This window comes from Balaenoptera musculus, chromosome 7 (genome assembly GCF_009873245.2).
Source record: "Balaenoptera musculus isolate JJ_BM4_2016_0621 chromosome 7, mBalMus1.pri.v3, whole genome shotgun sequence".
Taxonomy (NCBI): domain Eukaryota; kingdom Metazoa; phylum Chordata; class Mammalia; order Artiodactyla; family Balaenopteridae; genus Balaenoptera; species Balaenoptera musculus.
In genome coordinates this window covers 18,350,366-18,362,814 of record NC_045791.1, presented here as the reverse complement: position 1 = coordinate 18,362,814, position 12,449 = coordinate 18,350,366, and the positions used below count along the sequence as shown (strand labels likewise).

The window sequence follows — 12,449 nt, the reverse complement described above, 5'->3', positions numbered from 1 at the left end:
GCTGCCAAATGCTGTAGTCACTAGTCTATGTGGCTACTGAGCACTTGGAATGTGGCGGATCTAAATTGAGCAGTTCTGTAAGTGTAAAATACACATCATGGTAGTTTGAAGACTTAGTATGAAAACAAGAATGTAATATATCCCAAAATTTTACATTGATTGTATGTTGAAATGATAATATAGGCAGTCCTTGCTTTGCAAGACAGTGCAGAACCATAAAAGTGACTTTCTAAGCCAAAACTACACAAATGATAACAATAATCAATGGGGGGAAATTATGATTATTATGTGACCTTTAGTGCTCGCTTTGGCAGCACATATACTAAAATTGGAATGATACAGAGAAGATTAGCATCGGCCCTGTGCAAGGATGATATGCAAATTCATGAAGCATTCCACATATTTAGCATGAGAAAGGAAACACTCACTCCAGTCCAGGAAGCGCTGAGAGTCCCATACAGGATAAACCCAAGGAGGAACACGCCAAGACACATATTAATCAAACTGACAAATATTAAATACAAAGAAAAAATATTAAAAGCAACAAGGGAAAAGCAACAAATAATATACAAGGGAACTCCCATAAGGTTATCAGCTGACTTTTCAGCAGAAACTCTGCAAGCCAGAAGGGAGTGGCATGATCTATTTAAAGTGATGAAAGGGAAAATCCTACAACCAAGAATACTCTACCCAGCAAGGCTCTCATTCAGATTCGACAGAGAAATCAAAAGCTTTACAGAAGCAAAGCTAAGAGAATTCAGCACCACCAAACCAGCTTTACAACAAATGATAAAGGAACTTCTCTAGGCAGAAAAAAAAAAAAAAAAGAGGCCACAACTAGAAACAAGGAAATCACAAATGGGAAAGCTCACCAATAAAGGCAAATATACAGTAAAAGTAGGAAAGCATCCACACACAAATATGATATCAAAACCAGCAACTGTGAGAAGAGGAGAATACAAATGCAGGAAATGGGAGATGCGATTGAAATTAAAAGACCAGCAACTTAAAACAACCTGGTATGTGTATAGACTGCTATATCAAAACCTAATGGGAACTGCAAACCAAAAAACTATGACAGAAACACACACAAAAAAGAAAAGGCAATCCAGAAACAACACAAAAGATAGCCATCAAATCACAAGAGAACAAAAGAGGAAGGGATGAAAAAAGACCTACAAAAACAAATCCAAAACAATTAAGAAAATAGCAATACAAATGTACATATTGATAATTACCTTAAATGAAAATGGATTAAATGCTTCAATCAAAAGACACAGACTGGCTGAATGGATACAAAAACAAGACCTGTATATATGCTCTCTACAAGAGACCCACTTCAGATCTAGGGACACATACAGACTGGAAATGATGGGATGGAAAAAGGTATTCCATGCAAATGGAAATCAAAAGAAAGCTGGAGTAGCAATACTCATATCAGACAAAATAGACTTTAAAATAAAGAATGTTACAAGAGACAAGGAAGGACACTACATAATGATCAAGGGATCAATCCAAGAAGAAGATACAACAGTAAATATCTATGCACCCAACATAGGAGCACCTCAATATGTAAGGCAAATGTTAACAACGATAAAAGGCGAAATCAACAGTAACATAATAATAGTGGGGGACTCTAATACCCCACTTACACCAATGGACAGATCATCCAGACAGAAAATCAATAAAGAAACAGAGGCCTTAAATGACACATTAGACCAGATGGACTTAATTGATATTTATAGAATGTTCCATCGAAAGCGGCAGAATACACTTTCTTCTCAAGTGCATGTGGAACATTCTCCAGGATAGATCATATCTTGGGCCATAAATCAAGCCTCAGTAAATTTAAGAAAATTGAAGTCATATCAAGCATCTTTTCTGACCACAATGCTATGAGATATGTGACCTTTAGAATTTTGTGTCCAAACAATGAAAATTCTTGCTATCAGTTATAAATGTATGCAAAAATTTAAAAAGTGGTAAAACTAATTTATTTGGTACCCACTAATTTAAAATATTAGGAACACTGAGAAAAAAAGTTTTTTTTTTCGTAATAAACATATCAAGAGTAGGTTGAACAGGGCCTGCCGCCTTCTTGTTATATAACTTGTAATATGGACGAGCATCTTTTATGAGCCTTGGTGAATTATCATGTTCCTTTCTGAAATCAGTTCCCAGCATTTTATCCATTGCTTTCCCAATGTCATGAAATATCTCTGAAAGTTTCTTTAATGTGAAATTTTATTGCTGGTGTCACTTCTTCTGAGTCATCTGCATCTTTTTCGTCACAACCACATTCCTCATTTCTGTCAGTAAGTTTACCTTCACTAAGTTTCTGAGGCTATTCATCTAGAGTCTCTTGAACAGGAGAAGGGTCAATGTCCCCACAGTTGTTCATCTTGTAATCACACCTGCTTTCACTTCCAACAATATCTTTTGAAAATGTCTTTGCTGATCTCTCACCTCGTTGGCCAGTTCCCTCTTTAGATTATCCATTTTTATAAGTGTCATGTGGATTTAACACTAAGAGACAAGGAGGCAACACAATTACACACTTCGCTGTCTATGCATGAACTGAATATCAGATGTGCACTGACCAATCACCAGTGGACTTTGAAAGAAATGCTTTGACTGGTCACTGATAATGATGTCCACCTGTTGTTTCCATAGTCATTCGTGGACTGAAAATCTAGCAGTGAATTTTGTACTTTATGCAATTACTCACAGTTATTATACCAGAACCATTGAGATTTGAACCATGCTATTGGAAGACTAGTTTTATTAAATTAGATGGTGATAACTAAAATTAATGCATGTTGGAGCCATGCAAAGCAAAATCTGCCTATGTTTTGGATACTGGGTTAAATAAATTATATGATTAAAATTAATAATACTCGTTTCTTTTTACTTTCTGAGTGTAGCTAATAGAACATTTTAAATCACGTATGTGGCTTACATTACATTTCTATTAGGCAGTGCTGCTTTATACCATATATTAACAAAAATGTTAACAGAACAACAACAAAAAGAAATATGCAGGGATTTCCCTGGTGGCACAGTGGTTAAGAATCCACCTGCCAATGCAGGGGACATGGGTTCGAGCCCTGGCCCAGGAGGATCCCACATGCCACGGAGCAACTAAGCCTGTGTGCCACAACTACTGAGCCTGCACTCTAGAGCCCGCAAGCCACAACTACTGAGCCCACGTGCCACAACTACTGAAGCCCACGTGCCTAGAGCCTGTGCTCCGCAACAAGAGAAGCCACTGCAATGAGAACCCTGTGCCCCAATACGAAGAGTAACCCACACTTGCAGCAACTAGAGAACACCTGTACGCAGCAACGGAGAACCAACGCAGCCAAAAAATAAATAAATAGATTAATTAATTAAAAAAAGACATTATAAATAACTTTATGCCCATTTAAGTGAAATAAATTCCTTGAAGAATATAACGTACCAAAACTGACAAAAAGAAAGAATAATCAGAATATCGTATATCTACTAAAGAGATCAAATGTTTTACTTTAAACCTCTCCATAAAGTATACTCCTGGCCCAGATGGTGTCTTTGGTGAATTCTAGCAAATAGTAAAGAAAGTAGTAACTTCAATTTTATATATACTCTTCCAGAAAATAGAAAAAGAAGTTACCCTTTTCAGTATTTCTGTGGGGTCAGCATAACCTTGACAGTCAAATAGTTATGAAAATTATAAGAAAGGAAAAATTACAGACCAATATGTAGCAGGAACATATATGTAAAAAATCTAAATAATATATTTGAAAATGGAATTCAGTAATATATGAAATAGGTAATGCATCACAATTAAATGAAGTTTATCCTAGGAATGTTAGCAAGAGTTTACCATTAATAGTCCATATAATTCAATGTATTCACAGAAAATGGAGATAAATAAAATGATGATCTTAATAACTGAGAAAAAACTTTTGATAAAACACAATATTGATTTACAGTAAAGACTCCTAGCAAGTCAAAAAGAGAAGTCAATTTAATGGTCAATTACTGAAAACTTTCTTCCTGAGGTTGGGGGCACTATATGGATTCTACTAACACTATTTCTATTAAAATAAAAATGAAGATCTTAATCAATGCAATAAGGCAATATAAAGAAACAAAAGTCATAAGGTTTAGAAAAAGACAAAATAAAACTGTCATTATTGATAGAAAATATGATTGTGTACATAGAAAATCTTAAAAAACATCTAGAGATAAACAACTAGAATTAATAAGTTTATTATCCAGGTTATTGGATCCAAGGTCAGTGTATGAAATCAATTATATTTTTATACACCAGCAACAAAAAAGTTGCAAATGAAATTAAAGTAAAAGAGATAAAATTTATATTAGCATAAAATGCTTCAAATCTAGGAATGTATTTGATGGTAAATGATCAAGACCTCTACACTGAAAACTATAAAACTTTGCCAAAAGAAATTTCAAAAGCCTTAATAAATAGAGAAGTTGTTTTTCCCCATCTTCATGGATTGGAAGAATTAAAACTGTTAGGATGTAAATTTTTCCCAAATTAATCTTCAGATTAAACACCATTCTAATTAATGGTGTTTTCAGTAGGTTTGTGTAGAAATTGACAAGCTGATTTTAAAACTCATATAAGAATGCAAGAGGTCAAAAACAGTCAAGGAGATCATTAATAAAAAGAAAAAAGCTGGAGGACTTATACTATCAGGTTTCAGGACAATTATAAAGATTGAAGTTTGCATAAGAATAGATAAAAAACTTAATAGAATAGAAAAGAGTCCCACATCTACAGAACTACCTCATGTTCGGCAGGGGTGACACTGTGGTATAGTGTAGAAATAATGCTCTTTTTAATAAATGGTGCTATTTGGTTATTTGGATATCCAAGTGGGAATAATTAATCTTTATTGTCACCTTACACAAATAAATTCCAGGTGGATTGTAGACTTATATATGCAAAAGTTAAACAAAAGCTTTTAGAAAAAAGTCAGAAGATATTTTTATTAACTCAGGTAGACAAAGTTTTCTTAAATAGAATATAGAATATGCTAATCATAAGACAATAATTCAGACTACATTAAAATTAGGAAATTCCTATTCCTCAAAAGACACCATGAAGAGAATGAAAACCCAAGCCACACAACATTGAATATGTTGGTAATTCATATAAAAAGATTCACATCCAGAATACATAAAGAACTAAAAATCATTAAGAAACAGTTAACCCAATATAAAAACAGGCAAATCACTTAAATAGTCACTTAATCAAAGAGGATAGCCAAATGGCCAATAAACATATGAAACATGTTTAGCCTCATCAATCATCAAGATATGCACATTAAAATGACAATATAACACCACTACACTTTCATTGGACTAACCAAAGCAAAGACAGACATGACCAAATCTTAGCAAGGGAGTACAGCAACTGAACTCTCATTCACTGCTGGCAAATTAAGTATAAATTTGTACAATCACTTTGGAAAAATGTTTGACAGTCTCCACTAAAGCTAAATGTATGCATATCTTATAAGCCAGTACTTCCACTCCTAGGTATTCACTCAGTAGAAATACAAACACAGGGCACCCCAAAATATACAAGAATGTTTATTGTACTATTTGAAATAGCTCTGAACTGGAATAATATGTTCATCAACGGTTCATCAATGGTTAATGAATGAACGTTTATCAACGGTTGAATGTATAAATAATTTTTTGTATATTTATACAATAAATACTATAGAGCAATGATAATAATGACCCACTGCTACATGCAACAAAGAGTGAATCTCTAGGAGTGACATCAGCATCACTCCTAGAGGCATAAGTTACCCCTCTTTTCTCCTTTTTAAAGGAGACTAATTAGACATCCATGACTGAACAAAGGTGCCTCTGCAGATTACACCAAGGCACTCAACAGGTTTCTAGCCCACCTATGCATCTGGAAAAAATAAAAAGAGCAAAACCTTAGAAAGGGCTGAGGATTCAAGCAAGTCAGCAAGCCTGCCCCACCCCTATTTCCTGGGAAAAAGGAAACCTGAAGAGTGTACAACTAGGCAGATAACCATGGATGAGAGAGAATTTGTGGAAGTCCAGCCTGCCTAAGGGGTAGAGTCCAGCATGCCACTGGAGAGGGACAGAGACGAGTTTGAATGCAGAGGAGAGGAAGGAACTTGGCAAGGTGGCCCCCCTCATCAAGGTGATACTGCAAAGGGCTAGGCTTTTGATGGCAGCAGCGGAGACTTCTCCAGCACAGGAAGAGGAAAGAAGTGACCATTCCTATGGAGGAGGTGGAGAACAAAAGTGGTGAGTGACTGCCCAGCTATCCCCGTTAATGAACAGAAGGAGTTCTTTACCAAAGAGGCTGAAATTAAAACAAAATAATCAAACAGAAATTCTGGACCTGAAGAATTCAATGAACGAGATGAGGAATGCAACAGAGGGCATCGGCAACAGGGCAGACCAGGTGGAAGAAAGGATAAATGACTTGTAGGATAGAAATATAGAAGTAATTCAGTTAGAAGAGGAAAGAGATCTAAGACTTTTTAAAAATGAAGAAACCCTACAAGATCTATTGGATTTAATCAGAAAGGCAAATATAAGGATAATCAGCATACCAGAAGAAGAGAGGGAAGAGGGGGGCAGAGAGTATATTTCAAGAAATAATAGTGAGAACTTCCCAAACCTGGGGAAAGACTTGGACATAAAATTCCATGAAGCTAATAGAACACCTGACTATTTCAGTGCAAAGAGATCTCCAAGACACATTACAGTGAAACTGTTAAAATCAATACTAAATAAAGAATCTTAAATGTAGCCAGAGAAAAAAAGAAAGTAACCTACAAAGGAACCTCTGTCTGGCTACCAGTAGATCTCTCAGCTAAAACTCTACAGGACGGCAGAGAGTAGAATGATAAATTCAAAGTGTTGAAAGATAAAATTTGTCAGCCAAGAATAATTTCAGCAAAGTTATCCTTCAGTTATGAAGGAGATATAAATGCTTTCCCCTCTCAAAAAACAAACTAACAAAAAACAACCCCCCCCCAAAACTGAGGAAGTTCACCACCACTAGACCTTCCTCACAAGAAATATTGAAAGAAGTTCTTCAAGCTGAAATGAAAAGAGACTAACTGGCAACATGAGAATATGTGAAGGTACACAACACTGGTGTAGGTGAAAATAGATAGTCAGAATTAGAAAACTGTAACTCTATATTAGAATGGTGTGTTAACCACTTAACTATAATATAAAGATTAAAGAAAAGAGTATTAAAAATAACTATGGGTACTATAATTTGTTAATGACTACACAACATAAAAAGAGGTAAATTGTGATCTCAAAGGTATGAAAGGGAATGAGTAAAAGAGTGGAGCTTTTATAGGTGAATGAAGATAAGTTGATATCTTTATAAAATAGACTGTTTTATCTACAAGATGTTTTATGTAAGCCTCATAGTAACTACAAAGCAAAACTCTAGAATATATTTATGAAACATAAAATAAGGGGAGACTGAGCTTACCAAAGGGAAAAAGAAACAATGGAGATACAGAACAAACAGAAGGCAAACAATAAGATGGCAGTAGTAAGTCCTTATGTATCAATAATCACCCTAAATGTAAATGGATTGAATTTGCCAATCAAAAGGCACAGAAAGGATGCATAAAAACAAGACTCAACTATATGCTGCTTACAGGAGACTCATTTCAGCTCTAAGGACACACACAGAAACAAAGTGAATGGGATGAAAGAAGATACTCTATGCAAGAGGAAACCAAACAAAAGCAGGGATAGCCATACTTATATGACACAGAATAGACCTTAGGCCAAAAATGGTAACAAGAAGCAAAGAAGGTCATTATATAATGATAAAGGAATTAATACATTAATAAGATATAACAATCATAGATATACATGCACCCAAGATTGGAGCACCTGAATCTATTAAGCAAATACTAACAGATCTGAAGGGAGAAATACAACAACACAATAATAGTAGGGGCCTTCAATACCCCACTGTCAGCAATGGATAGATCATTTAGACAGAACATCAACAAGGAAATGTTGGAATTGAACCTACTTTAAACCAAATGGACTTAACAGATATATATATATATATATATATATAAAACATTCCATCCAACAGCAACAGGATACACATTCTTCTCAAGTGCACACAAAACATTCTCCAGGATAGAGAATGTTAGACCACAGAAACAAGTCTCAATAAATTCAAGAAGACTGAAATCAAGCATTTTTTCCCTACCACAATGGCATGAAACTAGAAATCAATAACAAAAGGAACCTTGGAAAATCTACTCATATATGGGGGGAAAAAACAACCACTTCTGAACAACCAATGGGTCAAAGAAGAAATCAAAGGGAAATACAAAATTATCTTGAAACACAACATATGAACAACAAATGAAAATGGAAACACAACATATCAAATTCTATGAGATGCTGCAAAAGTAGTTCTGAGAGGAAAGTTTATAGCGATAACTGCATATTAAGAAATTAGAAAAATCTCAAATAAGAAACCTAACTTTATACCTCGAGGAACTTGAAAAAGGGAAACAAATTAAGCCCAAAATTAGCAGAAGGAAGAAAATAATAAAGAGAAGAATAGAAATAAATGAAATAGAGACCAGAAAAACAAAAGAAAAGATCAACAAAATTTAGACTGGTTTTTTGAAATGATAAAGAAAATTGACAAACCTTTAGCTAGACTGAGATAAAAGGCAAGAAGATTCAAATGAATAAAATTAGAAATGAAAGAAGAGACATTACAACTTATACTACAAAAATGCATAGGCTCATAAGAGACTGCTATGGACAATTATATATCAACACATTAGATAACCTAGATGAAATGGCATTTTCCTAGAAACACACAACCTACCAAGATTGAATCAGAAAGAAATAGAAAATCTGAACAGACCAGTAACAAGTAAAGAGATTAAATCAGTAATCAAAAACCTCCCAGCACAGAAAACCCCAGGAAGAGATGGCTTCACTGACAAATTCCACCAAGCATTGAAAAACGAATTAATGCCAGTTCTTCTCAAACTCTTCCCAAAAATTGAAGTGTAGGGGAACGTTTCCAAATTCACTCTACCAGGCCAGCATTACCCTGATACCAAAACCAGATAAAGACACTACAATAAAAGAAAACTATGGACCAATATCCCTGATGAATATAGATCTGAAAATTCTCAAAAAAATTCTAGTAAACCAAATTCAGCAACACATTAAAAGGATTGTACACCATTACCAAGTGGGATTTATTCCCGGGATGCAAAGATGTTTCAACATATGCAAATCAATAAATGTAATATATCACACTGGCAGAATGAAAGATAAAAACCACATGGCCATCTCAACAGATGCAGCAAAAGTACCTTGACAAAATACAACATCATTTCATGATAAAAAAAAAAAAACCCTCAACAGATTGGGTATAGTAGGAACACACCTCAACATAATAGAGGCCATGTCTAACCAACTCATAGCTAACATGCTCAATGGTAAAAAAAAATTGAAAGCTTTCCCTCTAAGATCAGGAACGAGACAAGGATGCCCATTCTCACCACTCTTATTCAATACAGTACTGGAAGTCCTAGCTAGAGAAATAAGTCAAGACAAAGAAATAAAAGGCATCTAGACTGGAAAGAAAGAAGTAAAATTTTTGTTATTTGTAGATGATATGATTTTGTATATAGAAAATTCCAAAGACTCAACCCAAAATGTTGGAACTAATCAACTAATTCAGAAAAGTTGCAGGATACAAAATTAAGGTACAGAAATCAGTTGTATTTCTATACACTAATAGTGAAACATCTGAATGAGAAATAAAGTAAACTATACTATTCACCATACAATCAAAAAGAATGGAATACCTAGGAACAAATTTAACCAAAGAAGTGAAAGATATGTATGAAGAAAACTATAAAACATTGTTGAAACAAATAGAAGAAGACACATACAAATGAAAGTACATCCCACGTTCATGGATTGGAAGAATTAATATTGTTAAAATGTCCATACTACTCAAAGCCATCTACAGAGTCAACACAATCAAAATCAAAAGTCTAATGGCATTCTTCACAGAAATAGAAAAAACAATCCTAAAATTTGTATAAAACCACAAAAGATTCAGAGTAGTCCAAACAGTCCTGAGAAAGAAGAACAAAGCTAGAGTATTACACTTCCTGAATTAAAACTATATCACAAAGCTATAGTAATCAGAACAGTACAATACTGGTGTAAAAATAGACACATAGACTAATGAGACAGAAAAGAGGGAGAGAGCCCATGATTAAACCCCTGCATATGTGGTAGACTAATATTTGTCAAGAATACCCAATAGGGAAAGGATAATCTCTTCAGTAAATGGTGTTGGTATACAAGGATATATTGTACAACACAGGAAATATAGACAATGTTTTATAATAACTATAAAAGGAATATAACTTTTAAAATTGTGAATCACTATACTGTACATGTAACTTATATAATATTGTACAGCAATACTTCAATAAAAATAAAAATAATAAAATAATCATACTTTAAAAGAGAAAAATAAGTAACTAAATGGTGCTGGGAAAACTGGAGAAACACATGCATGAAAATGAAATTGGACCCCTTTCTTATACCACTCCACAAAAGTTAACTCAAAATTGATCAAAGACTTAAACGTAAGACCTGATAACATAAAATTCCTAGAAGAAAACATAGATAAGAAGCTCCTTAACATTGGTCTTGACAATGATTTTTTGGCTATGACACCAAAATCATAAGCTCCAAAAGCAAGAATCAACAAATGGGACTGCATTAAACTTAAAAGTTTCAAAACAGCAAGAGAAACAAATTAAAAAAAACAAAAAACAGAAGCTTACAGAATGGAGAAAAATTTTACTAACCATATATTGGATAAGGAGTTAATATTCAAAATATACAAAAACTCATGCAACTCAATTAAAAAATCTGATTAAAAAATGGGCAGAGGAATTAAATAGACATTTTTACAAAGAAGAAATCCAAAGGGCCAACAGGTACATAAAAAGATGCTGAACATTAATAACCATCAGAAATATGCAAATCAAAACCATGAAATAGCACCTGAAAATTTTTAGAATGGCTATCATCAAGGAGACCAGAGATAACAAGTGTTGGTGAGGATGTAGAGAAATTGCAACCCTTGAACATTGTTGGTATGAATGTAAATTGGTTCAACCATTATGGAAAATGATAAGAAGCTTTCTCAAAAACTTAAAAGTATGGAAACACAAAAGATCACAGATAGCTAAGGCAATCTTGAGAAAGAAAATCAGAGCTGGAGGAATCAGGCTCCCTGACTTCAGACTATACTACAAAGCTACAATAATCAAAACAGTATGGTACTGGTACAAAAACAGACATTTAGATCAATGGAATAGGATAAAAAGCCCAGAAATAAACCCATGCACCTATGGTCAATTAATCTATGACAGTGGAGGCAAGAATAAACAATGGAGAAAAGAGAGTCCCTTCAATAAGTGGTGCTGGAAAAACTGGACAGCTACATGTAAAAGAATGAAATTAGAACATTCTTTAACACCATATACAAAAATAAACTCAAAATGGATTAAAGACCTCAATGTAAGACTGGATACTATAAAACTCTTAGAGGAAAACATAGGCAGAACACTGTGACAAAAATTACAGCCAGATCCTTTTTGATCCACCTCCTAGGGTAATGGAAATAAAAACAAAAATAAACAAATGGGACCTAATGAAACTTCAAAGCTTTTGCACAGCAAAGGAAACTGTAAACAAGACAAAAAGACAACCCTCAGAATGGGAGAAAATATTTGCAAATGAATCAACAGACAAAGGATTAATCTCCAAAATATATAAACAGCTCATGCAGCTCAATATTAAAAAAACAAACAATCCAATCAAAAAATGGGCAGAAGACCTAAATAGACATTTCTCCAAAGAAGATATACAGATGGCCAAGAGGCACGTGAAAAGCTGCTCACTGATTATTTAAAAGCATTTCACTAATTACTAGGGAAATGCAAATCAAAACTACAATGAGGTATCACCTCAAACTGGTTAGAAGGAGCATCATCAGAAAATCTACAAACAACAAATGCTGGAGACGGTGTGGAGAAAAGGGAACCCTCTTGCACTGTTGGTGGGAATGTAAATTGATACCGCCACTATGGAGAACAGTATGGAGGTTCCTTAAAAAAACTAAAAATAGAATTACCATATGACCCAGCAATCCCACTACTGGGCATATACCCAGAGAAAACCATAATTCAAAAAGACACATGCACCCCAGTGTTCATTGCAGCACTATTTACAATAGCCAGGTCACGGAAGCAACCTAAATGCCCATTGACAGACAAATGGATAAAGAAGATGTGGTACATATATACAATGGAATATTGCTCAACCATAAA

The 12,449-nt window shown here is 34.3% G+C and overlaps 1 non-coding gene across 1 annotated transcript; it reads left to right on the top strand.

The window, feature by feature from the left end:
- The first annotated feature begins 298 nt into the window (after positions 1–298).
- Positions 299–405, top strand: LOC118898631. Its single transcript, XR_005020774.1, has one exon. It is a non-coding gene; the product is annotated as a U6 spliceosomal RNA (small nuclear RNA).
- Positions 406–12,449: the final 12,044 nt, after the last annotated feature.